Below are 27803 nucleotides of genomic sequence, written 5' to 3' on the forward strand. Positions count from 1 at the left end.
GAGATGCCGGGAAAAGAACTCGACAAATGCGATCCATGGTGGAGGGTACATAAGATTCGGCCCGGCCGAACTTAGCACGCTTTTACTTGTTTCTTTTATCTTGTTTTGCCTTAGAAAAGATGATGAGTTGAACGGTACTAAATGGTGTTGCTTATAAACTGGAGTCCACTTTCTTTAGTTTCCTTTCGTTAAATCGTCGCGACAGATCTATTATTTTCTTCTTTGGAAATTCGTTTGTGGTCAAAATCTCCTTTATTGTTTCTCTATTATTCTTATGAAATTCTTTGTCACTTATTTTAAACCCCTATTTATAAAGTTGGAGGCGGTGTTGATAATCGTATTCTTTGGATACTTAGAATGGAAGTTTATAAGTCTTCCAGATGAAATCTGTTTCTGGTGCGAATCCACGTTTACATGGTTATTCTGTTTTATAATTAATGCGTCAAGGTAAGCTAGCCTGTGGTTGTCCTCTTTCTCCATAGTGAATTGGATGCAGCTGTTGTATGAATTTAATGTTTCCAAAGTACTATTGATGTCGTCCTTCTATATTATCAACAGCAGATCGTCTACATACTTTTTCAGGAGCTTTGGTTGATTTTCCATTATCAGTTTTGATCCCATTGGTAAGGTTTTCTGTTGTCGGTATAGTCAATCTTCATACATAAAACATCTCGAGTCTTTAATACAGAACATCATTATTTTCATAAATATATCTTTTGGTATCTTTGTATACTAGCTTAGTACTACCCATTATGAGTCTATGATATTAACTGCCAGGTTGATTGGAACAGACGGGAACAATGATACTACGTCAAGCTAAATTAGAAGTTCGTCGTCCCCTACCTCCGTTCTATTAAATCTCTACTTTAATTCTATAGCGTCATAAATGTTGTATTGTAAGTCCCTCGTCAAATTTTTCAAGATATTGGCTAAATATCTGGACAGTTGATAGAAAGGTGAGTTCATCGAAGCATATAGGTCGTAAGGTGGTGTCCTCCTTGTGTATATTGGCCAATTCATACATTTTCGGAGGTATGTCTGTTTTTGTGAACAATATATTTCTCTCTATTTGATTGATGAGATTCATGTTGAATAGAGTTTCCACTAAATTATTGAAGGTTCACAGTCGGACCTCTCTGGGCCGAGTGTATGTTCACATATCACTGAAATTTGTAAATTTCTCGAGGAGCAGTTCCGAAAGTCTTGTTCGCTTCGAAAGTCTTTCATTTGATTGTACCAAGGGTTCTGGAGAAAATAACACCAAGAGTATTTAACAAGTTTGCAGCAAACGTCAAAATAGTACAGAAAACAACTTATCCGAAGGCGACATTGTTCTCATAAAATAAAAGGGCTTGGCCCAATCGAAATGGGCAATGGAGAAGATTATTAGAACATACACTGGGTAAAATGGAATGGTTCGTACAGTGAAACTCAAAACTCAATTTCTCTCAACGATGTACACAAATAATTCGCGTAAAATACTTGCTCTCATTGCTTACGACCAGATGATTGCCTACTGCCCATTTACCTATGTTTACTTATGTATATACCTACAAACAGTGGCCATGCACTCATAAACTTCCCATATTATTTATCGCTACATATTTACATGATTATCATGGGTGCAGCCTTATGTGTAACAGAGAGAAATAACCAATCATCGATTGTTTCATTTTACATAATTATATTCGTATGTCCACATAATATCTATAGCCTACTATAGGAACCGTAGAGTTAAGAATTTGAAATGTATTCATATCACTTTAGCTTCGACAACAAGAGATTTATCGCGCGAATAAAGGTTTATTGCCAATTCTTTGTGGTGACAAACGGGAGTTGCGTTTTATTACATTTTTCATCAAAGGTGCAAAAAACATCAATGTGGCAAATTTCGTGAAAATCGCTTCATAAATTTGCGTAATAGATATCCATAAGTGCAATTGGGGTGCTACATATATATGACAGCTTTATTCAAATCTAAACCGATATCTACCAAATTCAGCAGGCATGGAGTTAGATGCTTATGAAAACAATTTGCAAAATTTTGGCATTGGTTGAATAATCTGCTAGCATAGGCTATGAAAGTGAAAATCGGGCGTGCATTTATGGGATATATATGTAAACCTGACCGATTTCTACAATGTTCATCGGCTACTTTAAGAGTCTTAAGAAAATAGTCTGAGCTAAATTTCGTAAAGATTGGTTGATAGATGTGTTCAACAAAGCATTTTATTTTATTTATTTTATTAATTTATTTATTTAATGAATACCTGCACAACAAGATTAAATCTTATAGTTATAGTGCATGCTTATAAGGCAGTCATTTATCCCTCTTAAGAAATAATAAAACAATTTGTAAAGAAATAAACATTTTCGAATATCATTATAGAAAATAGTTAAAATAAACTTTAAAATTTTGAGAAATAGTTAAAATAAACTTTAGAATAGCTTAGAAAAATTTTTTTGAAATTTTGCACGACGTGTTCTGTTATTATATCCAACAACTGTGCCAAGTATGGTTCAAATCGGTCCATAACCTGATATAGCTGTCATATAAACAGATCTTGGGTCTTGACTTCTTGAGCCTCTAGAGGGCGCAATTCCTATCCGATTGGAATGGAATTTCGCACGACGTGTTTTGTTATGATACCCAACAACTGTGCCAAGTATGGTTCAAATCGGTCCATAACCTGATATAACTGCCATATAAACCGATCTTGGGTCTTGATTTCTTGAGCCTCTAGAGGGCACAATTCTTATCCGATTTGAATGAATTTTTGCACGAAGTATTTCGTTATGATAGCCAACAAATGTGCCAAGTATGGTTCAAATCGGTCCATAACCTGATATAGCTGTCATATAAACAGATCTGGGGATTTGACTTCTTGAGCTTCTAGAGGGCGCATTTCCTATCCGATTTGGCTTTTGAAATTTTGCATGACGTATTTTATTTTTACTTTCAACAACTGCGTCAAATAAGGTTCAAATCGGTTCATAACCTGATATAGCTGCCATATAAACCGATCTGGGATCTTGACTTCTTGACGCCTAGAGGTCGCAATTATTATCCGATATGCCTGAAATTTTGTACGACGGATCCTCTCATGACCATCAACAAACGTTTTTATTATGGTCCGAATCGGTCTATAGCCCGATACAGATCGCATATAAATCGTTCTCTCTATTTTACTTCGTGAGCCCCAATGGGCGCAATTCTTATACGAATTGGCTGAAATTTTATACCGGACCATATCTTGATATCGCTCTAATAGCAGAGCAAATCTTTTCTTATATCCTTTTTTGCCTAAGAAGAGATGCCGGGAAAAGAACTCGACAAATGCGATCCATGGTGGAGGGTATATAAGATTCGGCCCGGCCGAACTTAGCACGCTTTTACTTGCTTGACTTTGTTTTGTTCTACTCGACGAGTTCTTTCGATGCAAGAAAAAAATTGGTAAATTGGTTTTGTACGTCAAAAGTTATAATTCCTATATTATAAAAGATGCAAAAAATGCTCAATTTGGACACCCTGTATTGCACCCTGTGTCACTACATGGTGTTTTATTCTCAAAAAATTAAAATACATTATGTCTTCTGCAATTGTTTCAAATTCCATCAGAATCGGAGCAAATTTGTGGGTTTTATCGAATTTTGGCAACATTTTCCCATTTCCGCCCATAGTGTCAATTTGCTTCCCACGTTGCTACACCAAATGTCAAGGTTTAACTGCATCGCAATTTATAGATCTTAAGTCTCTCAAAGTGTACATGAATCCCAAATTCAGAGCTCTAGCTCAAATTGACCTACAGAAACGAACTTTTTGTACGTTCAATTTCCAAAATGTACGTATTTAAAAAAATCTCCCAAATTTTGTACATTTAAGCACCTAAATGTATGATTTTGAAAAGTTCTTCTACTCGCCCGACATATACTCTCAAGGTGTACCCATATCCAAAATTTCAGAGCTATAGCTCAATGTGTTTTGTACGTTTTAGTACCTAAATGAACGAACTTCAAAAGGAATCTTTTAGACGCCTGGTGTATACTTTCCAAGTTCCAAAATTAAGAGCTCTAGCTTAATCCGCAAAGATAGTACCAAATGGTCCCGATTGCGGTACTAAACGTACTATTTTCCACCTTCTAATACCATTTTCGCAATTTTTTTCCAAATCGTATTTTTTCGAGGCGCTCTTTCATTTGCACCCAAAAACATTTTTCTAGCCCTCTCCGTTCACCCTTGGCAAACATTCACCATTTCGTACCTAAATGCACGAATATCGCAAAATCCCTTCTTATCCCGTGCCCAACATCAAAATTCGTGCAAAATGTCATGATTCTGGCTATAGCCGTTAGGTCTGGGCGATGATCAGTCAGTCACGCGAGACTGTATATAGAGACCAACATCCAGGTGGTCCGCCTCGCTACCCCCGTTTTTGATACCTCCTTTTTTTTGTAGGACTTCAAAAAACGTAGGTAATCGCTCAGTTAAAAAGATTATGAATTTTTGTTACAAAATTTCAGAGCTCTGTTCCTTTCTGAAAGGAGATTTACTAATTAAAAACAAATCTTCTAACCGCCCAATATTTCCTGTCAAAGTGTAACCGTATGTTCATAAGCCGCAGCAATGGCCACATTGCATGATCGTCACCCTCGCCCTGGCGGCGGCGATGTTTCCTTTCATTATTCCTTTTTTTGGAATTTCCAAAACGAGTGAAAGTCAGAGTAAAAAGAAATTTGAAGAGCGATTCGTGCAGAAGATTTTGTGTTAAACTATTGGATTGCCCAAAAAGTAATTGCGGATTTTTCATATAGTTGGCGTTGACAAATTTTTTCACAGCTTGTGACTCTGTAATTGCATTCTTTCTTCTGTCAGTTATCAGCTGTTACTTTTAGCTTGCTTTAGAAAAACAAGTAAAAAGGCGTTAAGTTCGGCCGGGCCGAACTTTGGATACCCACCACCTCGGATATATATGTGAACCACCTTTCCTCAAAATCCGGTGCAAAATTCATACCTTATGCCCCATAGCAGCTATGTTCCGATTTGGACCAGATACTAATAAGTAAAAGTTATTGTTCAATTGTATACAACAAAATATTGGTCTTTTTAGTAGTTATATCTAAAAATAAACCGATCTGAACTATATACCACACGGATGTCGAAAAGCATAACATAAGTCAGTGTGTCAAATTTCAGTGCAATCGGATTAAAAATGCGCCTTTTATGGGGCCAAGACTTTAAATCGAGAGATCGGTTTATATGGCAGCTATATGGACATCTTGATCGATCTGGACCAACTTGCAGAAATATGTGGAGGGGCTTAACTTAACTCTTTGTCATAAAATTTCGGCAACATCGGACAATAAATGCGCTTTTTATGGACCCAAAACCTAAATTGGAGGATCGGTCTATATGGCAGCTATATCCCAATCTGGACCGATCTGAGCCAAATTAACGGAGGATGTTGAAGGGCCTAATACAACTCACTGTTCCAAATTTTCTCAAAATCGGATAATAAATGTGGCTTTTATGGGCCTAAGACCCTAAATTGGAGAATCGGTATACATGGCACCTATATCGAAATCTGAACCGATCTGAGCCATATTGACGGACGATGTCGAAGGGCCTAACACAACTCACTGTTCCAAATTTCAGCAAAATCGGATAGTAAATGTAGTTTTTATGGGCCTATGACCCTAAATCGGAGGATCGGTCTATATGGCAGCTATATCCAAATCTGAACCGATCTGAGCCGTATTGGCGGAGGACGTCGAAGGGCTTAAGACAACTCACTGTCCCAAATTTCAGCAAAATCGGGTAATAAATGTAGCTTTTATGGCCTATGACCCTAAATCGGAGGATCGGTCTATATGGCAGCTATATCCAAATCTAAACCGATCTAAGCCAAATTGACGGAGGATGTCAAAGGGCCTAACACAACTCACTGTCCCGAATTTCAGCAAAATCCGATAATAAATGTGGCTTTTATGGGCCTAAGACCCTAAATCGGAGGATCGGTCTATATGGCAGCTATATCAAAATCTGCACCGATCTGAGCCATATTGACGAAAGATGTCGAAGGGCCTAAGACAACTCACTGTCCCAAATTTCAGCAAAATCGGGTAATAAATCTGTCTCTTATGGGCCTAAGACCCTAAATTGGAGGATCGGTCTATATGGCAGCTATATCCAACTCTGAACCGATCTGAGCCAAATTTAAGGAGGATGTCGAAGAGCCCTACACAACTCACTGTGCCAAATTTCAGCAAAATCGGATAATAAATGTGGCCTTTATTGGCCTAATACCCTAAATCGGCGGATCGGTCTATATGGGGGCTATATCAAGATATAGTCCCATATAGCCCATCTTCGAACTTAACCTGCTTATGGATAAAAAAGGAACCTGTGCAAAATTTCAGCTCAATATCTCTATTTTTGAAGACTGTAGCGTGATTTCAACAGACAGACGGACGGACATGTCTAGATCGTCTTGTATTTTTACGCTGATCAAGAATATATATACTTTATAGGGTCGGAAATGGATATTTCGATGTGTTGCAAACGGAATGACAAAATGAATATACCTCCATCCGTCGGTGGTGGGTATAAAAAGTGTAACAAGTAAAAGCGTGCTAAGTTCGGCCGGGCCGAATCTTATATACCCTCCACCATGGATCGCATTTGTCGAGTTCTTTTCCCGGCATCTCTTCTTAGGCAAAACAAGTAAAAGCGTGCTAAGTTCGGCCGGGCCGAATCTTATATACCCTCCACCATGGATCGCATTTGTCGAGTTCTTTTCCCGGCATCTCTTCTTAGGCAAAAAAGGATATAAGAAAAGAGTTGCTCTGCTATTAAAACGATATCAAGACATGGTCCGGTTCGGACCACAATTAAATTATATGTTGGAGACCTGTGTAAAATTTCAGCCAATTCGTATAAGAATTGCGCCCATTGGGGCTCACGAAGTAAAATAGAGAGAACGATTTATATGGGATCTGTATCGGGCTATAAACCGATTCAGACCATAATAAACACGTTAGTTGATGGTCATGAGAGGATCCATCGTACAAAATTTCAGGCATATCGGATAATAATTGCGACCTCTAGGGGTCAAGAAGTCAAGATCCCAGATCGGTTTATATGGCAGCTATATCAGGTTATGAACCGATTTGAACCTTATTTGACACAGTTGTTGAAAGTAAAAATAAAATACGTCATGCAAAATTTCAGCTAAATCGGATAGGAATTGCGCCCTCTAGAAGCTCAAGAAATCAAATCCCCAGATCTGTTTATATGACAGCTATATCAGGTTATAAACCGATTTGAACCATACTTGGCACAGTTGTTGGATATCATAACAAAACACGTCGTGCGATATTCCATTCCAATCGGATAAGAATTGCGCCCTCTAGAGGGTCAAGAAGTCAAGACCCAAGATCGGTTTATATGGTAGCTATATCAGGTTATGGACCGATTTGAACCATACTTGGCATTGTTGTTGGATATAATAAGAAAATACGTCGTGCAAAATTTCATTTCAATCGGATAAGAATTGCGCACTCTAGAGGCTCAAGAAGTCAAGACCCAAGATCGGTTTATATGGCAGCTATATCAGGTTATGGACCGATTTGAACCATACTTGGCACAGTTGTTGGATATCATAACAAAACACGTCGTGCAAAATTTCATTCCAATCGGATAAGAATTGCACACGCTAGAGGCTCAAGAAGTCAAGACCCAAGATCGGTTTATATGGCAGCTATATCAGGTTATGGACCGATTTGAACCATACTTTGCACAGTTGTTGGATATCATAAGAAAACACGTCATGCAAAATTTCATTCCAATCGGATAAGAATTGCGCACTCTAGAGGCTCAAGAAATCAAGACCCAAGATCGGTTTATATGGCAGCTATATCAAAACATGGACCGATATGGCCCATTTACAATACCAACCGACCTACACTAATAAGAAGTATTTGTGCAAAATTTCAAGCGGCTAGCTTTACTCCTTCGGAAGTTAGCGTGCTTTCGACAGACAGACGGACGGACGGACGGACGGACGGACGGACAGACGGACGGACATGGCTAGATCGACATAAAATTTCACGACGATCAAGAATATATATACTTTATGGGGTCTTAGACGAATATTTCGAGTAGTTACAAACAGAATGACGAAATTAGTATACCCCCCATCTTATGGTGGAGGGTATAAAAAAAAGGATATAAGAAAATATTTGCTCTGCTATTAGAGCGATATCAAGATATGGTCCGGTTTGGACCACAATTAATTTATATGCTGGAGACCTGTGTAAAATGTCATCCAATTCGAATAAGATTTGCGCCCTTTGGGGGCTCAAGAAGTAAAATAGAGAGATCGATTTATATGGGAGCTGTATCGGGCTATAGACCGATTCAGATCATAATAAACACGTATGTTAATGGTCATGAGAGGATCCGCAGTACATAATTTCAGGCAAATGGGATAATAATTGCGACCTCTAGAGGCTCAAGAAGTCAAGATCCCAGATCGGTTTATATGGCAGCTATATCAAGTTATGGACCGATTTGAACCATACTTGGCACAGTAATTGGATATCATAACAAAACGCATCGTGCAAAATTTCATTCCAATCGGATAAGAATTGCGCACTCTAGAGGCTCAAGAAGTCAAGACCCAAGATCGGTTTATATGGCAGCTATATCAGGTTATGGACCGATTTGAACCATACTTGGCACATTTATTGGATATCATAACAAAACACGTTGTGCAAAATTTTATTCCAATCGGATAAGAATTGCGACCTCTAGAGGATCAAGAAATCAAGATCCCAGATCGGTTTATATGGCAGCTATATCAGGTTATGGACCGATTTGAACCATACTTAGCACAGTTGTTGGATATCATAACAAAACACGTCGTGCCAAATTTCATTCCAATCGGATAAGAACTGCGCACTCTAGAGGCTCAAGAAGTCAAGCCCCAAGATCGGTTTATATGGCAGCTATATCAGGTTATAAACCGATTTGAACCATATTTGGCACAGTTGTTAGATATCATAACAAAACACGTCGTGCAAAATTTCATTCCAATCGGATAAGAATTACGCACTCTAGAGGCTCAAGAAGTCAAGACCCAAGATCGGTTTATATGGCAGCTATATCAAAACATGGACCGATATGGCCCATTTACAATACCAACCGACCTACACTAATAAGAAGTATTTGTGCAAAATTTCAAGCGGCTAGCTTTACTCCTTCGGAAGTTAGCGTGCTTTCGACAGATAGACGGACGAACGGACGGACGGACGGACGGACAGACGGACGGACATGGCTAGATCGACATAGAATGTCGCGACGATCAAGAATATATATACTTTATGGGGTCTCAGACGAATATTTCGAGTAGTTACAAACAGAATGACGAAATTAGTATACCCCCCATCTTATATTGGAGGGTATAAAAAAAGTATATTTGATTAAAGTTCATTCTAAGTTTTATTAAAAATGCATTTACTTTCTTTTAAAAAATCCGCAATTACTTTTTGGGCAACCCAATATAAGTTTAGAGAAACTGTGTTGTTGGAGGCAATTAAATCATAGTTTATAATACTCATTGATATTTAACTTTTAAATTGCGAACCAACATTTGTGTTTTATATGCCACTGGAGGTCAAATCTTGTTATTATTGTCACAAATATTGACAAAGTCGAATAAAACTGGAAGTTAAAACCCAATTGAGCTATTTGTTTTAATGTGTTCTTATTTTGACTCTGAAGATTGCCCCAAGGACAACCACAAATACTCGAAAGGCACAAGGCTGAAGCAACAGGTATCTATTGGAGCAGCCATTCAGGAGGCAATTTGGAAAAGTTGACCACTGGCGGCAACATTTGGTTCTTCGAACCGACAAACAAAAGGAATATCAATTAAAGTGTGTGAATAAAAAGTGGTGTGGCTCATAATTAGAACGAGGACGAAACATTTTTCAAGGTTACTTATTGCGAAACCAAAAATCTGTCTCTGGCATATTTTTGCCTCTAATTTTTGTTATTTTGTCTCATAGACATTGATGGTGATTTTGTTTTACCATCGTTTTGCATGCCTGTCTATTGGATTTTTACTTTGTCTCATATGGCTGTTGGTTTGTCTCACAGATATCGAGATATCGGCAATATCGGTTTCCCCCCCAAATGCGTGCCTTTCTATTGCATACCACAATAGTGTTACATACATAGTTCCGTTTGCTCAGTTCATTTAAGCGACACTGCCTATGTTACTTGTGCGCTGCTCATTTTTACGACGTTGTCTAGGTGCTGCTCTCATTGCTTATGCGCTGCTCATTTCCATGGTTTTAGTCTCCCTAGTGGGAAAATGGTGAATGTATTACATATGGAGTCTATCATTGTTTGTATGTTAGTTTGTTTGTGGGTTTGTAACATTGTTTGTTCCGTATAGACTCAAAAACGGCTATACCGATTTCTTCCAAATTTTCACAGATTGTGGGGAGTGGTCCGGAAGGAGCAATAGGCTATATAATTTTTGGATACCTTAAGGAGGCGGATCCTCCCCTTAATCCCAAAAATAAAAAAGGACCAATCGGGACAGTATCGAACTAACATGAAAGGCATTCAAGAGTACGAACTTCATATCAAAAATTGGTTCAATGTAGTTGGAGGGGCATTTGAGAGCAGATTACGAATATGACATTAAACTTTGTGTCAAAAAATCTAGGTGGTGCTTTAAGTCCAATAGGTTATTTGACTCTTTAAAACAATGGGGAATCGAATTTGTGCTCAAGTGGCAGATGGGATGTGACGCCCTCCACCAACCGGCTGTATACACCAATCACGACAATATGGGGATAAAATAAAGGTATAAGGTTGTGGACTGCGAATCTGATATGTTTATTCTGCTCATATATCTAGTGGACCACCTCACCCCAAAACAGTCGATCAATCATAATGGCCTAACAGGACACTGTGTGAATTAATTAATGTGTGGGGACACAAATAAATGTAGGCTGCCATACCCCCTAAATTATGACATTCAGCGTGTATCAGGAGTTGAAAACCTTAACATTAAGGTTGCAATAATTTTTAGCTCATCGATAGATAAGACCTGGGCAACACTTTTTCGTTTAAAAGTTCAACATGCTTTAATAGGATTTAGTAGATCCAATTGGATTTAGTTGTTCCAATTGAAAATTGGATAAGAACACGTGAACAGAGAGAGGGCATAGTGGTCAAAATTAACCATACAGTATTAATCTTTGTTATGACAAACTATCGGTCTTTGAATAAACAAAAATTAAATATAGACATTTCATTGCGGTATTATTTTTTAACTTTCCCACCCAAGATTACCTAAAGATTGATATTGAAGCCTTTGAGTGAAACGGACGTGTTTTTCTTTCGTTCCTCAAAGAAAACATTAAAATAGATCCGTATCTCGGAATAGGTACTACCTATTACGAAACAAGTAAAAGCGTGCTAAGTTCGGCCGGGCCGAATCTTATATACCCTCCACCATGGATCGCATTTGTCGAGTTCTTTTCCCGGCATCTCTTCTTAGGCAAAAAAAAAAAAGGATATAAGAAAATATTTGCTCTGCTATTAGAGCGATATCAAGATATGGTCCGGTTTGGACCACAATTAATTTATATGCTGGAGACCTGTGTAAAATGTCATCCAATTCGAATAAGATTTGCGGCCTTTGGGGGCTCAAGAAGTAAAATAGAGAGATCGATTTATATGGGAGCTGTATCGGGCTATAGACCAATTCAGATTATAATAAACACGTATGTTAATGGTCATGAGAGGATCCGCAGTACATAATTTCAGGCAAATGGGATAATAATTGCGACCTCTAGAGGCTCAAGAAGTCAAGATCCCAGATCGGTTTATATGGCAGCTATATCAAGTTATGGACCGATTTGAACCATACTTGACACAGTTGTTGGATACCATAACAAAACACGTCGTGCCAAAATTTCATTCCAATCGGATAAGAATTGCGCACTCTAGAGGCTCAAGAAGTCAAGACCCCAAGATCGGTTTATATGGCAGCTATATCAGGTTATGGCCCGATTTGAACCTTCCTTGGCACATTTGTTGGATATTATAGCAAAACACGTCGTGCAAAATTTCATTTCAATCGGATAAGAATTGCGCACTCTAGAGGCTCAAGAAGTCAAGACCTAAGATCGGTTTATATGGCAGCTATATTAGGTTATGAACCGATTTGAACCATACTTGGCACAGTTGTTGGATATCATAACAAAACACGTCGTGCAAAATTTCATTCCAATCGGATAAGAATTGCGCACTCTAGAGGCTCAAGAAGTCAAGACCTAAGATCGGTTTATATGGCAGCTATATTAGGTTATGGACCGATTTGAACCATACTTGGCACAGTTGTTGGATATCATAACAAAACACGTCGTGCCAAAATCCATTCAAATCGGATAAGAATTGCGCTCTCTAGACGCTCAAGAAGTCAAGACCCAAGATCGGTTTATATGACAGCTATATCAGGTTATGGACCAATTTAAACCATACTTGGCGCAGTTGTTGGATATCATAGCAAAATACGTCGTGCAAAATTTCATTTCAATCGGATAAGAATTGCGCACTCTAGAGGCTCAAGAACTCAAGAATCAAGATCGGTTTATATGGCAGCTATATCAGGTTATGGATTGATTTCAACCATACTTGGCACAGTTGTTGGATATCATAACGAAATACTTCGTGCAAAATTTCATTCTGATCGGAAAAGAATTGCGCACGCTATATCAAAACATGGCCCGATATGGCCCATTTACAATACCAACCGACCTACACTAATAAGAAGTATTTGTGCAAAATTTCAAGCGGCTAGCTTTACTCCATATCGGATAATAATTGCGACCTCTAGGGGTCAAGAAGTCAAGATCCCAGATCGGTTTATATGGCAGCTATATCAGGTTATAAACCGACTTGAACCTTATTTGACACAGTTGTTGAAAGTAAAAATAAAATACGTCATGCAAAATTTCAGCCAAATCGGATAGGTATTGCGCCCTATAGAAGCTCAAGAAGTCAAATCCCCAGATCTGTTTATATGACAGCTGTATCAGGTTATGGACCGATTTCAACCATACTTGGCACAGTTGTAGGATATCATAACGAAATACTTCGTGCAAAAATTCATTCAAATCGGATAAGAATTGTGCCCTCTAGAGGCTCAAGAAGTCAAGACCCAAGATCGGTTTATATGGCAGCTATATCAGGTTATGGACCGATTTAAACCTTCCTTGGCACATTTGTTGGATATTATAGCAAAACACGTCGTGCAAAATTTCATTTCAATCGGATAAGAATTGCGCACTCTAGAGGCTCAAGAAGTCAAGACCCAAGATCGGTTTATATGGCAGCTATATCAGGTTATGGATTGATTTCAACCATACTTGGCACAGTTGTTGGATATCATAACGAAATACTTCGTGCAAAATTTCATTCTGATCGGATAAGAATTGCGCACGCTGTATGGCAGCTATATCAAAACATGGCCCGATATGGCCCATTTACAATATCAACCGACCTACACTAATAAGAAGTATTTCTGCAAAATTTCAAGCGGCTAGCTTTACTCCATATCGGATAATAATTGCGACCTCTAGGGGTCAAGAAGTCAAGATCCCAGATCGGTTTATATGACAGCTATATCAGGTTATGAACCGACTTGAACCTTATTTGACACAGTTGTTGAAAGTAAAAATAAAATACGTCATTCAAAATTTCAGCCAAATCGGATAGGTATTGCGCCCTCTAGAAGCTCAAGAAGTCAAATCCCCAGATCTGTTTATATGACAGCTATATCAGGTTATGGACCGATTTGAACCATACTTGGCACAGTTGTTGGATATCATAACGAAATACTACGTGCAAAAATTCATTCAAATCGGATAAGAATTGTGCCCTCTAGAGGCTCAAGAAGTCAAGACCCAAGATCGGTTTATATGGCAGCTATATCAGGATATGGACCGACTTGAACCATACTTGACACAGTTGCTAGATATCATAACAAAACACGTCGTGCAAAATTTCATTTCAATCGGATAAGAATTGCGCACTCTAGAGGCTCAAGAAGTCAAGACCCAAGATCGGTTTATATGGCAGCTATATCAGGTTATGGATGGATTTCAACCATACTTGGCACAGTTGTTGGATATCATAACGAAATACTTCGTGCAAAATTTCATTCTGATCGGATAAGAATTGCGCACGCTAGATGCTCAAGAAATCAAGACCCAAGATCGGTTTATATGGCAGCTATATCAGGTTATGGACCGATTTGAACTATAATTGGCACATTTGTTGGATATCATAGCAAAACACGTCGTGCAAAATTGCATTCAAATCGGATAAGAATTGTGCCCTATAGAGGCTCAAGAAGTCAAGACCCAAGATCGGTTTATATGGCAGCTATATCAGGATATGGACCGACTTGAACCATACTTGACACAGTTGCTAAATATCATAACAAAACACGTCGTGCAAAATTTCATTTCAATCGGATAAGAAGTGCGCACTCTAGAGGCTCAAGAAGTCAAGACCCAAGATCGGTTTATATGGCAGCTATATCAGGTTATGGATTGATTTCAACCATACTTGGCACAGTTTTTGGATATCATAACGAAATACTTCGTGCAAAATTTCATTCTGATCGGATAAGAATTGCGCACGCTAGATGCTCAAGGAATCAAGACCCAAGATCGGTTTATATGGCAGCTATATCAGGTTATGGACCGATTTGAACCATACTTGGCACATTTGTTGGATATCATAGCAAAACACTTCGTGCAAAATTTCATTCCAATCGGATAAGAATTGCGCACGCTAGAGGCTCAAGAAATCAAGACCCAAGATCGGTTTATATGGCAGCTATATCAGGTTATAGACCAATTTGAACCATACATGGCACAGTTGTTGGATATCATAACAAAACAAGTCGTGCAAAATTTCATTCCAATCGGATAAGAATTGCGCACTCTAGATGCTCACGAATTCAAGACCCAAGATCGGTTTATATGGCAGCTATATCAAAACATGGACCGATATGGCCCATTTACAATACCAACCGACCTACACTGATAAGAAATATTTGTGCAAAGTTTCAAGCGGCTAGCTTTCCTCCTTCGGAAGTTAGCGTGCTTTCGACAGACAGACGGACGGACGGACATGGCTAGATCGACATAAAATTTCACGACGATCAATAATATATATACTTTATGGGGTCTCAGACGAATATTTTGAGTAGTTACAAACAGAATGACGAAATTAGTATACCCCCCATCTTATGGTGGAGGATATAAAAATTTTAAAGCCTTTTGGAGTAGGCTAGAAATGGACTCCAACGACCCAACATCTGCGGTGGTGGCTTCAGACCGTGGCGTGTTGTCCTCCCCTCCTATTGGTGTGGGTGCCTTGGCACCTGTAGTCGAGAGTAAAGCTTCAAGAGAAACTAGTCGTCAGACTAATTAATGAGGAAGAGACGGATAAACCAGAGGGATGCACAGTTCGTCCTCAACCTTTAAGTAAAGGAGGTGTTACTGACTCAGATTCAGACAGCGACTGTGTAAATGAAACAGTCATCGCAGCTGAATCGAGAGATAAGGGCATCGGGATGACAGCAGAAGGGAGCGATGGCTTTGCTAAGCTCACAGGCAGACCGAGAAAGTGATCCGGTGCACGACGAAGGAGACAGAGGAGTATGTACCTGCAGCGTAATAGAGCGGCAGAGTGGCAAGAAAGCACAACAGAGATGAGCTGACTTATGCAGCCATCAACATCGACTGTGCATCCGGTAGGATTCCACCAGATCATCGGTCCCAAGTGGAGGATCTGGTTAACGATCGGATTTTTGAACATGTGTGGAACTCTGCAGAGGGTCCATCCATACAAATGATGAGCTGCGCGTTTAGAGTTGACATCTTTATGCTGCGTTTTGCGTCGGCGGAATGTATTGATACCGTCAAACAGCTCGTCAGAGGTATTCACGCTCCCTGGGAGGGCGCAAAGCTCGACCTGGTGAGAAAGATGGATATCCCCCAGCTCACAAAGGCTACGGTCGTCATCAAGGGATGGGGCAGTAAATTTGCGACGGAACGCATGCTGGGATTCTTGGGCAAGCAAACCGAAGGTTTGGTCGCAGAAAAGTGGGAGGTCTTCCACAGGGAGGAGAAGGAGGAAGGAACTCTCCTTGTGGTTGGCATTGATCAAGTCTCCGTGACTAGTTTGACTAAGACTAAAGGTAAAGATGTCTTTTTCAAGATTGTTAAGACTATGATAGGCAGAAGTTTTCATTCTGCGACATCTGGCAGTGCAGCGGCAGGTGACTCAACACCGCCCAACAAACAGGGGGCCGACAACGAGACAATCACGGCATCTCTCAATATTGGAAAGACTAGGGGAAGTAATGATCCTTATACTAAAATAACAGGCAGTGCAGTGGCGAGATACCCAACACAGACTAACAAACAGGAACCCGACGACGGACCCATCACCGACTTAAAGATTCGGAATACTGGGATAGGTAAAGATCCTAAATATGAAACATTAGGCAGCCCAGCGACAAGTCTCAAGCCAACCTAATGAACAGGGAGCCGATGGCTCCCAAGAAGTAAATGGCTCTCAAGAAGCCCATTTACTTAAGATTTGGAAGGCTTAGATAAGCAAAAATCCTAGTATTAAAAAGTAAGGCAGTACAGGGAATGGAAATCCAATAAAGCTTAACGAACAGGGACCTGACGATGGAACCATTACCGACTTTATAAAAAGTCGGAAGACTAGACTAGGCAAACAACCTAAAACGATGACATCAGGCAATTCAGTGACAGGAAAGTCAATGCAGTCTAAAGAACAGGGAGCACCGACACCCAAGATGCCCATTTACTGGAGGACCAGTGATTGAGGTAATCCAGATGAACCTCCACCGGAGCGAGACTGCTAGACACGCTCTGATGGAGAAAATCAGCGAGGGCAAGATTCGTATTGTCTTAATTCAGGAGCCATGGACGACCCGGAACAAAGTTTCTGGACTGAACCATATGAACTACCAATTATTCTATGCTAACACTGGTGCTCGACCGAGGACCTGCGTTATTTGTCATAAAAATTTGGATTATATATTTTCCCTAGAGTTGTCAACGTCGGATGCAACCGTGGTGAGACTGGGAGACGGTGGAGCATACCTGGCATCACTTTATCTGCTTTTCGACTCTCCGACACCGCCACCAACGTCGAAGCTTCAACGGCTGGTGAGGAAAGGAAAACAGACAAGAAACGAGGTACTAATAGGGTGCGATGCGAACTCTCACCACATTTCGTGGGGTAGTACCAACACTATAAGCGGGGTCAAGCCCTGGCGGAGTTCTCGAATACTAACGACCTAATAACACTTAATATTGGTAACACCGCTACCTTTGTTAATAAGATTAGGGTGAAGGTATTAGATGTGACGATATGTTTGGTAAATATGATCGATGAGGTTCAGAATTGGAGGGTCTCCATGGAACACTCTTTCTCCAACAATCGCTACATTAGGTTTAGAATAGCACGGCCAGCGCCGAATCGGAAAAGTTTCCGGAATTGAAAACCAACTGGACCAAATTCGGAAGGCTACTCAGAAGAAGACTTGGGCAAGATAATTTAGATTATCCAAGCATAGAATACATTGACGAAAATGTCAACAGGATTACGGCTGCACTGGTGGGGTCCTTTGAAGATAGTTGTCCTCTTCGGGAAAGGAAATCAGCCCAAGAAAAACCCTGGATGGCCGGGGAGATTTGCAATATTGGGAAAGAGGTGCAGAGGACGTCGTAAAAAAGCGGAAGCTTATTGGGATGTGTATTACACACGGCTCAAGGAATACAATAAGATTACCAGAGCGGCAAAACGTGCCTCCTGGAAGCTTTTCAGCGAACAGGTCGATAGCGTTAATGACGCCACCAAGATAAAAAAGTTTCTCTTAAAAAACCCCATATCCAAACTAAAACTTTAGTAGACGACATGGGAATGAGAGCAGAGACTACGGAGGACGTGTTGAGGAATTTGATGAAAACCCATTTTCCACAGGAAACGAAGGGACTCACGGAGACACCGGAATCTTGAAATAATGACGTTGATCGAAGGTTTATAATAACGGAATTTATGGTAAAGGAATCCTTGAGGAGGTTCAAACCATTTAAGTCACCCGGACCTGATGGAATATTTCCGGCAAGAGGCAGACTATCTGACGCCTCGTCTGGCCAAAATTTTCACAGCGTGCCTAGGACTTTCATATACTCCCAAAGCCTGGCAGTAGACAAGGGTGGTGTTTATACCCAAGCCCGGCAAGGCAAATTATGCGACACCAAAGGCCTAGAGACCCATAAGCATTACATCCTTTCTACTCAAAACTTTGGAACGTATTGTGGACACCATGATAAAGAGTATGACATCCACCGAACTGCTCAAATACAAACAGCATGCCTATGTCCTGGGAAGGTCGGTGGAGACTGCCCTGCACGAGGTTGTGCATAAAATAGAAAAATCCTTCGATGCCAAAACGTACACACTGGCTGTATGCATTGACATCGAGGGAGCTTTTAACAATGTGCGGACCGACACGCTGATCCAATTCTTAGAACAGTACCGGGTGGACTCGGTCCTTAGAGACTGGATAAACCATATGGTACGGAACAGGTGGATAAATTGTGTGTCCCATGGCATAAATATAACGCCACAGGGGGGCATTTTATCGCCACTCCTATGGGTGACCACCATAAATGTCCTATTACGGATGCTGACTGAGGAGGGATTTGATGCTGACTGAGGTCCCTCCTCAGTTTTGATGTTTTAATACTTCTAAGGGGTACAGATCCAAACGAGCTATGCAGAAGGGCTGAAAGGGTCTTGCATATGGCATATGTCTGGGCTAGACCCTCTCAATGTTAACCCAGAGAAGACTGAAATATGTCTGTTCACGAGGAAAACGAAGGTGGGCCAATTTAACGTACCACGTTTCCTCAATAAGACGATTTCGATATCTGACAAGGTCAAATAGTTAGGGGTGATTTTGGACAGGAAACTGAATTGGAAGTGTCGAATTCAGGAGCGTACTGAGAAGGCTCACAGTGGTTGGGCTCCATGTAGACGGACCGTAGGCTCGAAATGGGGCCTGAATCCTATGATAGTCCTCTGGCTCTACAGCAGCGTGATTAGACCAATACTTACTTACGCCTCAGTAGTTTGGTGGGCTGCTATGGAGAAAAAATGCAAGATATAACCATACAACAGGTTCAGAGAACACGTTTTCTTCGCATAGGTGGAGAGATGAGGACCACGCCCATTAGGGCACTGGAGACTATTCTAGATATCCGACCCATTGACATACAGATTAGGTGTTAGGCAGCCACTGGGGCTATGAGACTTAAGGCGATGGGAGAATGGATTGAGGATGGGACCAGCTCCTACCATCGCGGTATAATCAAGGCGACGATAGAAAACCTGGAAGGAAGGGAAGAGGTTTCCGATCGGATACCTGAGATGAACCTTGAAGTCGAGTGCGAGGCACTGCTGCCATCGGCACTGTCTTGGATTGACGGAACCTTAGTATTCCCATCTGGAAGATCATGTTACATGGATGGATTAAAGCTAGAGGACAGAGTGGGCCTGGGGGTTTACATTGAGAACCCAGGGGCTGAGATCTGTTTTAGACATAATACCATAATACGGTCTTGGAGGCGGAGATCCGGGCGATCACGGAATACGTGAAGTGGTGTGGTACTGACGTGAGGACTTCGAGTGTGAACATCTTTACCGACAGTAAAATTGCCATTAGGGCAATCACAACCAGGACGGTAAGGTCACGAACAGTCTTGCAGTGTAAGACGGAGATTAACGCCTTCTCTGAGGATGGGAAAATCCGCATTGTTTTGGTGCCGGGCCATACCGTTGTAAGGAGAAGTGAAAGGGCAAACGATTTGGCGGTGAAGGCCAGAGGACTGCCGTCAATAAACTTGGCTATCCCGAAGCCTTTCGGGTCGACGCAGTCCGAGTTAAGGGAGTGGGCGACGAACGAACATGCAACATTGTGGAACAGCGAAACGGTTGGTAAGACGGCGAAAATCCTTTGAGGGGTCGAGATCGTGAAAAGACGACGATATTACTGAAAGGAAGCAAGAAGGAGGTCAGTATAGCTATTGCTCACTTATGTAAAATTATGTAAAATGTAAGGGCCAAGAGGGCCGCCCACCCACAAAACCCGCCAATCGGATTTATATATCAATCACTACAATATGAGAATCAAAATCAAAAGGTACTTGAGAGTAGAAAACGAATCTGATATCCTATTGTGGGACTAAGTGTTTCGTGGGTCACCCCATCCACAAAAAACCCCTTAAATCGGACAAGTTTACCGATCTGGATCTTATGGGTTTATGGATCTTAAATGAAAGGTCTATGGGAGTAGAGCACAAAATTCACTTTCACTTTTGGGACCAAGTCTCTGGGGTTCCACCACACCCCAAGAAGGACTTTTAGTGATCATTGAAATGTGGGGTTTAAATAAATTTTCAACTGGAATTAGGCAGATATTTCAAAATTAAAAGTACTCTTCTCCAACATAGCATTCTCGGGCGCAGCAGAGCGGGCCGGACTCAGCTAGTCTATCTAATATATAACAAGTAAAAACGTGCCAAGTTCGGTCGGGCCGAATCTTATATACCCTCCACCATGGATCGCATTTGTCGAGTTCTTTTTCCGGCATCTCTTCTTAGGCAAAAAAGGATAAAAGATTTGATATACTATTAGAGCGATATCAATATATGGTCCGGTTTAAACCACAATTTAATTATATGTTGGAGACCTGTGTAAAATGTCAGCCAATTCGAATAAGAATTGCGCCCTTTGGGGGCTCAAGAAGTAAAATAGAGAGATCGATTTATATGGGAGCTGTATCGGGCTATAGACCGATTCAGACCATAATAAACACGTTTGTTGATGGTCATGAGAGAATCCGTCGTACAAAATTTCAGGCAAATCGGATAATAATTGCGACCTCTAGAGGCTCAAGAAGTCAAGATCCCAGATCGGTTTATATGGCAGCTATATCAGGTTATGAACCGATTTGAACCATTCTTGACACAGTTGTTGGATATCACAACAAAATACTGCGTGCAAAAATTCATTCCAATCGGATAAGAATTGCGCCCTCTAGAGGCTCAAGAAGTCAAGACCCAAGATCGGTTTATATGACAGCTATATCAGGTTATAGAGCGATTTGAATCATAATTTTGACAGTTGTTGTATATTATAACAAAACACGTCATGCAAAATTTCATTCCAATCGGATAAGAATTGCGCACTCTAGAGGCTCAAGAAGTCAAGACCCAAGATCGGTTTATATGGCAGGTATATCAAAACATCTACCGATATGGCCCATATACAATACCAACCGACCTACACTAATAAGAAGTATTTGTGCAAAATTTCAAGCGGCTAGCTTTACTCCTTCGGAAGTTAGCGTGCTCTCGACAGACAGACGGACGGACATGGCTAGATCGACATAAAATGTCACGACGATCAAGAATATATATACTTAATGGGGTCTCAGACGAATATTTCGAGTAGTTACAAACAGAATGACGAAATTAGTATACCCCCCATCCTATGGTGGAGGGTATAAAAATCAATTTGTATTTGGTTGTAGGATTGTTTGTTTGTTTGGTTGTGTGTTCTTTATAGACTCAGTAACGGCTAAACCGATTGTCTTGTAATTTTCACAGATGGTGCATAATAGTCCCGAAGTGAAAATAGGGTACTATATTTTTTGATATCTGAAGGGGGCGGACCCTCCCCCTAACCCTAATTTTCAGAAACGCCAAATCTAGGACACGGGTGGTGCGATTTAAGCGAAATTTTTGGTATCCAAATTTCGGATGGGGTATCTAGGGGGCCGCCCCACCCTAAAACCTACCAAACTTAAATTTAGAACAGGACATCACGACAATATATGAGACTCAAATTAAAGGTATGTAGGATGAGAAAACGTATCTGATATCCAATTGTCGGACCAAGTGTTAGGGGGACCACTAGGACATATGTACCGACCATGGAAATATGGGACTCAAATGAAAGGTATTTGCGAGTGGAATACGAATCTGATATCCAAATATTGGACCAATTGTTTGGGGGCCGCCTCTCCTCAAAAACATCCCCCAATGGCGACAAATGTACGACCAAAGCAATATGGGGCTCAAATGAAAGGTCTTTGGGAGTTAAGCACGAATCTGATATCAATATTCGGGAAAAGTGTCTATGGGGCCACCCCACAACACTACCCAAATGGGTAGTATTTGCTGACTACTGCAATATGAGCAGAACACGAATCCGATATATATTTTCAAGGGCCACTCACCGAATGGCCGCCCATCGCCCAAAACACCCCCAAAGCCGGTCATGTTTGTCGACTATGGAAATATGGGATATCAGATACGTGGTTTGGGAGTAGACCACGTATCTGATATCAACATTCTTGACCAACTGTCTTGGGAAAGACCCACCACCATAACAAACAACCCCCAAATAGGACGTTTGGGACTTAAAGAGGAACTAAATATAATATAGTTTTTGGGACCAATGTCCCAAACCGGACAAATGAGATTAGAAAACTAATTTGATATCCAATTTTGAGCCCAATGGCAATATGGGGTGCAAATATATGAGAATAGAGCACGTTGTTGATATATTTTTCGGGCTTAGTGATTGGGGGACCACCCCGTTCCCCTGAATACCCCTAAATCGGGCCCTTTTACAGACCATGACAATGTGGAGCTTAAATGAAAGTTGTTGGGGGGTAGAGCAAGAATTGGTACCCACTTTCGGTACCAATTTTCTGCGGGTTTACCCCTTTCGCAAAGTACCCCACAAACTGCAATTTTTACTGACCATCGCAATATGGGGTTTAAATGGAGTAATTTGGCAGTAGAGTACGAATTTGATATCCAAATATAGGACCTTGTATTTAGGGCATCACCAATTCTCCAAAACACCCTCCAAATGGTAAACGTAAATGGCTCGAATGAAAGGTATACGAATTTGATAACCAATTTTGGGGCCATGTGTTTGGGGGAAGCCTCATCGAGTAAACTCTCCTTAAAACAATGACAATATGGGGTTTAAATAAATGGTATTTGAGAGAAAAGCACGATGCTGATATTTTTTCAGGGCTAAGTGTCTAGAAGACCACCTCACACCCGAAAACACCCCTAAATCAGCCATCATGAGAATGTCGGGCTGAAATAAAGTATTTTAAGAATGGAGTGTACTCTTCCATCCAAAATTAACTTCGTAGACCAAAAAAGATCATTTGGGATTCAGATAAAGCACTTATATTGATAAACTTTTTGTCAAGCGATATACTTTTTTCGTAGCATGGTATTTCACTAAAAGCTCTTTAATTGTCGAAAATAAATATTCCAGGGAAAATTTTGTTCCATATAAAGTAAAAGAAGGTGCATCGGAGCGGGCCCTGTCCAGCTAGTTTATATATAACAAGTAAAAGCGTGCTAAGTTCGGCCGGGCCGAATCTTACATACCCTCCACCATGGATCGCATTTGCCGATTTTATTACATGTTGGAGACCTGTGTAAAATGTCAGCCAATTCGAATAAGAATTGCGCCCTTTGGGGACTCAAAAAGTAAAATAGAGAGATCGATTAATATGGGAGCTGTATCGGGCTATAGACCGATTCAGACCATAATAAACACGTATGTTGATGGTCATGAGAGAATCCGTAGTACATAATTTCAGGCAAATCGGATAATAATTGCGACCTCTAGAGGCTCAAGAAGTCAAGATCCCAGATCGGTTTATATGGCAGTTATTTCAGGTTATTAACCGATTTGAACCATAATTGGCACAGTTATTGGATATCATAACAAAACACGTCGTGCAAAATTTCATTCCAATCGGATAAGAATTGCGCACTCTAGATGCTCAAGAATTCAAGACCCAAGATCGGTTTATATGGCAGCTATATCAAAACACGGACCGATTTGTACCATACTTGTCACAGTTGTTGGATATCGTGCAAAACTTCATTCCAATCGGATAAGAATTGCGCACTCTAGAGGCTCAAGAAGTCAAGAGCCAAGATCGGTTTCTATGGCAGCTATATCAAAACATGGACCGATATGGCCCATTTACAATAGCAACCGACCTTCACTAATAAGAAGTATTTGTGCAAAATTTCAAGCGGCTAGCTTTACTCCTTCGGAAGTTAGCGTGCTTTCGACAGACAGACGGACGGACGGACAGACGGACGGGCATGGCTAGATCGTCATTAAATGTCGCGCCGATCAAGAATATATATACTTTATGGATTCTCAGACGAATATTTCGAGTAGTTATAAACAGAATGACGATATTAGTGTACCCCCCATCTCATGGTGGAGGGTATAAAAATTTATATGTGTTTGTTTGTATGTTTGTGAGTTTGTAAAGTTGTTTGTTCCGTATAGATTCAAAAACGGCTAAACCGATTTCTTCGAAATTTGCACAGATTGTGGGGATTGGTTCGGAAGGAGCAATAGGCTATATAATATTTTGATACCGCAAGGGGGGCGGACCCTCCCCTTTACCCTAAAGTACCACACAAAAATAAAAGTGGACCGATAGGGACAGTATGTGACTTATATGAAAGGTATTCAAGAGTAGAGTAGAACTTCATATTAACAAGTAAAAGCGTGCTAGGTTCGGCCGTGCCGAATCTTATATACCATCCTCCATAAATCACATTTGTCGAGTTATTTTTTTGTTATCTCTCTTAAGGCAAACAAAGGATACAAACAAAAAATTGCTATAATATTGGAGCTATATCAAGTTATGGTCCGATTCGGACCATAATTGAACTGAACGTTGGAGACCATAGTAGAAGTCATTGTGTAAAATTTCAGCCAATTCGAGTAAGAATTGAGCCCTTTAGGGGATCAAGAAATAAAATAGAGAGATCGATTTATATGGGAGCTGTATCGGGCTATAGACCGATTCGGACCCTATTTGACACTTATGTTGAAGGTCTTGGGAGAGGCCGATGTCCAATTATCCAAATAGCCCTCTGGAGGCTCAAGATCCCAGATCAGTTGATATGGCAGCTATATTGTTAGAAATTTCAATCACATCGGATAAAGATTGCGCACTCTAGTGGCTCAAGAACTCAAGATTCAAGATCAGTTCAAATGGCAGCTATATTAGGTTATGCACCGATTTAAACAATACTAAACACAGTTGTTGGAAGTCATAACTTAACACGTCGTGTAAAATTTCAGCCAAATCGGATAGGTATTGCGCACTCTACACGCTCAAGAAGTCAAGACCCCAGATAGGTTTATATGACAACTATATCAGGTTATGGACCGATGTCAACCATACTCAGTACAGTTTTTGGAAGTCATAATTAAACACCTCATGCAAAATTTGAGCCAAATCGGATAAGAATTGTGCCCTCCAGTGGCTCAAGAAGTCAAGATCCCAGATCGGTTTATATGGCGGCTATATCAAAACGTGGACCGATTTAGTCCATTAACAATACCAACTGACCTACACTAATAAGAAGTATTTGTGCAAAAATTCAAGCGGCTAGCTTTAGTCCTTCGAAAGTTAGCGTGCTTTCGACAGACAGACGGATGGACATGGCTAGTTCGACTTGAAGTGTCATGACGATCAAGAATATGTATACTTTATGGGGTTTTAGACGAATATTTCGAGGAGTTGCAAACAGAATGACAAAATTAGTATACCCCCATCCTATGGTGGAGGGTATAAAAATTTGGTGTCCAAATTTCGAATGGGTTACCGAGGGTGGCGGATCGGGAGGGGGGCGGACCCTCCCCCTTACCCCAAAAACACCTCCCAAAATAAAAAGCGGTCCGATAAGGACAATATGGGTATCAAACGAAAAGTATGCGGGGGTAAGTAACGAATCTGGCATTCAAATTCATGTCGATGTTTAGAGCGTCACCCCACCCCCACAAAAACTCCCAAAATGGGAACATTAGCCAATCACGGATATATGAAGACTGGAAAACGGCAGAACCGATTTTCTCGAAATTTTCGCAATTTATTGGTCTGGAAGGAAACATAGGTTATAAACTTTTTCGATATAGTAAGGGGGACGGACCCTCCCCCTTATGCAAAAAACACAACCCGAAATCAGAAGTTGACCAATCGGGACAATACAGGTATCAAATTAAAGGTACTGGAGTGTAGAATACGAATATGGTATTAAAATTTGAGTGTAAGTACCCGTCTGGCCGCTCCAACCCCAAAAACTCCACCAAACAGACATATTGAACGTTAATTTCAGTATGGGGCTGAAATGAAAGGTATTCGGGAGTTGATTTCGAATCTGCCATACAAAATCAGGTCGAAATATAGGAGGTCACGCCACCCCTCAAAATCGCCATTAGACCCATTATGATTATATGACACTTTGCTGAACCGATTTTCTTAAAATTTTCATAGATTGTGAACGTTTGTCTGGAAGGAAACATAGGCAATAAAATTCAATAAAGTTCAAGTCGAGGTTTCGCTTTTCCTCCTAAAGATACGTCAAATGGGTTATTTGACCCATTTTGACAATATGGGACTCAAATGAAAGGTATTTGAGAGTAGAAAACGAATTTGATATTCAATTTTGGAGCCAAGTATTTTGGGGTACGCCCTAAGCACCCCCTAAACTGAGCTTCATTTCCGTTGGGAATTAAGAACGAATTTGATGTCTATTTTCAGTGCAAAGTGCCGGTGGCCGCCCCAGCCCCAAAACACTCTCCAAACGGTTCATATTTATCGGCCATGGCAATATGGGGCCCAAATCAAAGGGATTTGGAAGTGCAGCACGAATTTGATATCCATATTTGAGTCGAAACATCTGAGGTGTCATCCCTCCCCTAATGAGGACATTACACAAAGAAGAACATTACCACCAGGAACAGAGAAGGGCCAAATTCTCACACACCAATGAGTGCTTTCCGATTCAAGTTTAAACTCAATGATAAGGGGCGTGTTTTTAAAGCCGAGTCCGAACTGCGTCCCGCATTGCGACACCTCTTTGGGGAAAATTTTTTAAATGACCATGCATGTCATTGTAGCTCGCAAATGTCGCCAACATTAAGAGGGGATAAACACCGCTTTGTCCGATGTTTTCGCCACGACTCGAACGCGTTCAGCATCATTGACTACAATGGCAAGAACGCGATATCCACATTCAGGGCGAAGTGTCCCCACCCTAAAAATATATTAGAGAGTTAAAGAAGCCGCACCGGTTCAGATAGTTTGGTATAAATTTTTATCAGAATTCATGGTGGTGGGTTGCCAAAATTCGGCCACGCCGAACTAAGCACGCTCTTACTTGTTGAGTGTCAGATGGAATGTGGCGAACCACCCTCCCATCGACACGCTCCACCAAACGGCTGTATGCATCAATCATGATAATATGGGGTTAAATTGTGGTTGTGGACTGCGAATTTGACATTTTTATTCTGTTCATATATCTAGCGGACCACCTCACCCCAAAACAGTTTATCAACCATAATGACCTTACAGGACACTGTGTGATTTAAATAATTTGGAGACATAGATCGATAAGGAGCCTTCTTTCCTAGACAAGTTCAAACGACGTGCTCCTGGAACACACTTGTTTGTTCAAAAGTTTTATGTGGTTTAATTACTAAGAACTGTTGCCACCGCACCAATATATAGACAGTCAAATTAGGTCCT

This window comes from Stomoxys calcitrans, chromosome 1 (genome assembly GCF_963082655.1).
Source record: "Stomoxys calcitrans chromosome 1, idStoCalc2.1, whole genome shotgun sequence".
NCBI classification, from domain to species: Eukaryota; Metazoa; Arthropoda; class Insecta; order Diptera; family Muscidae; genus Stomoxys; species Stomoxys calcitrans.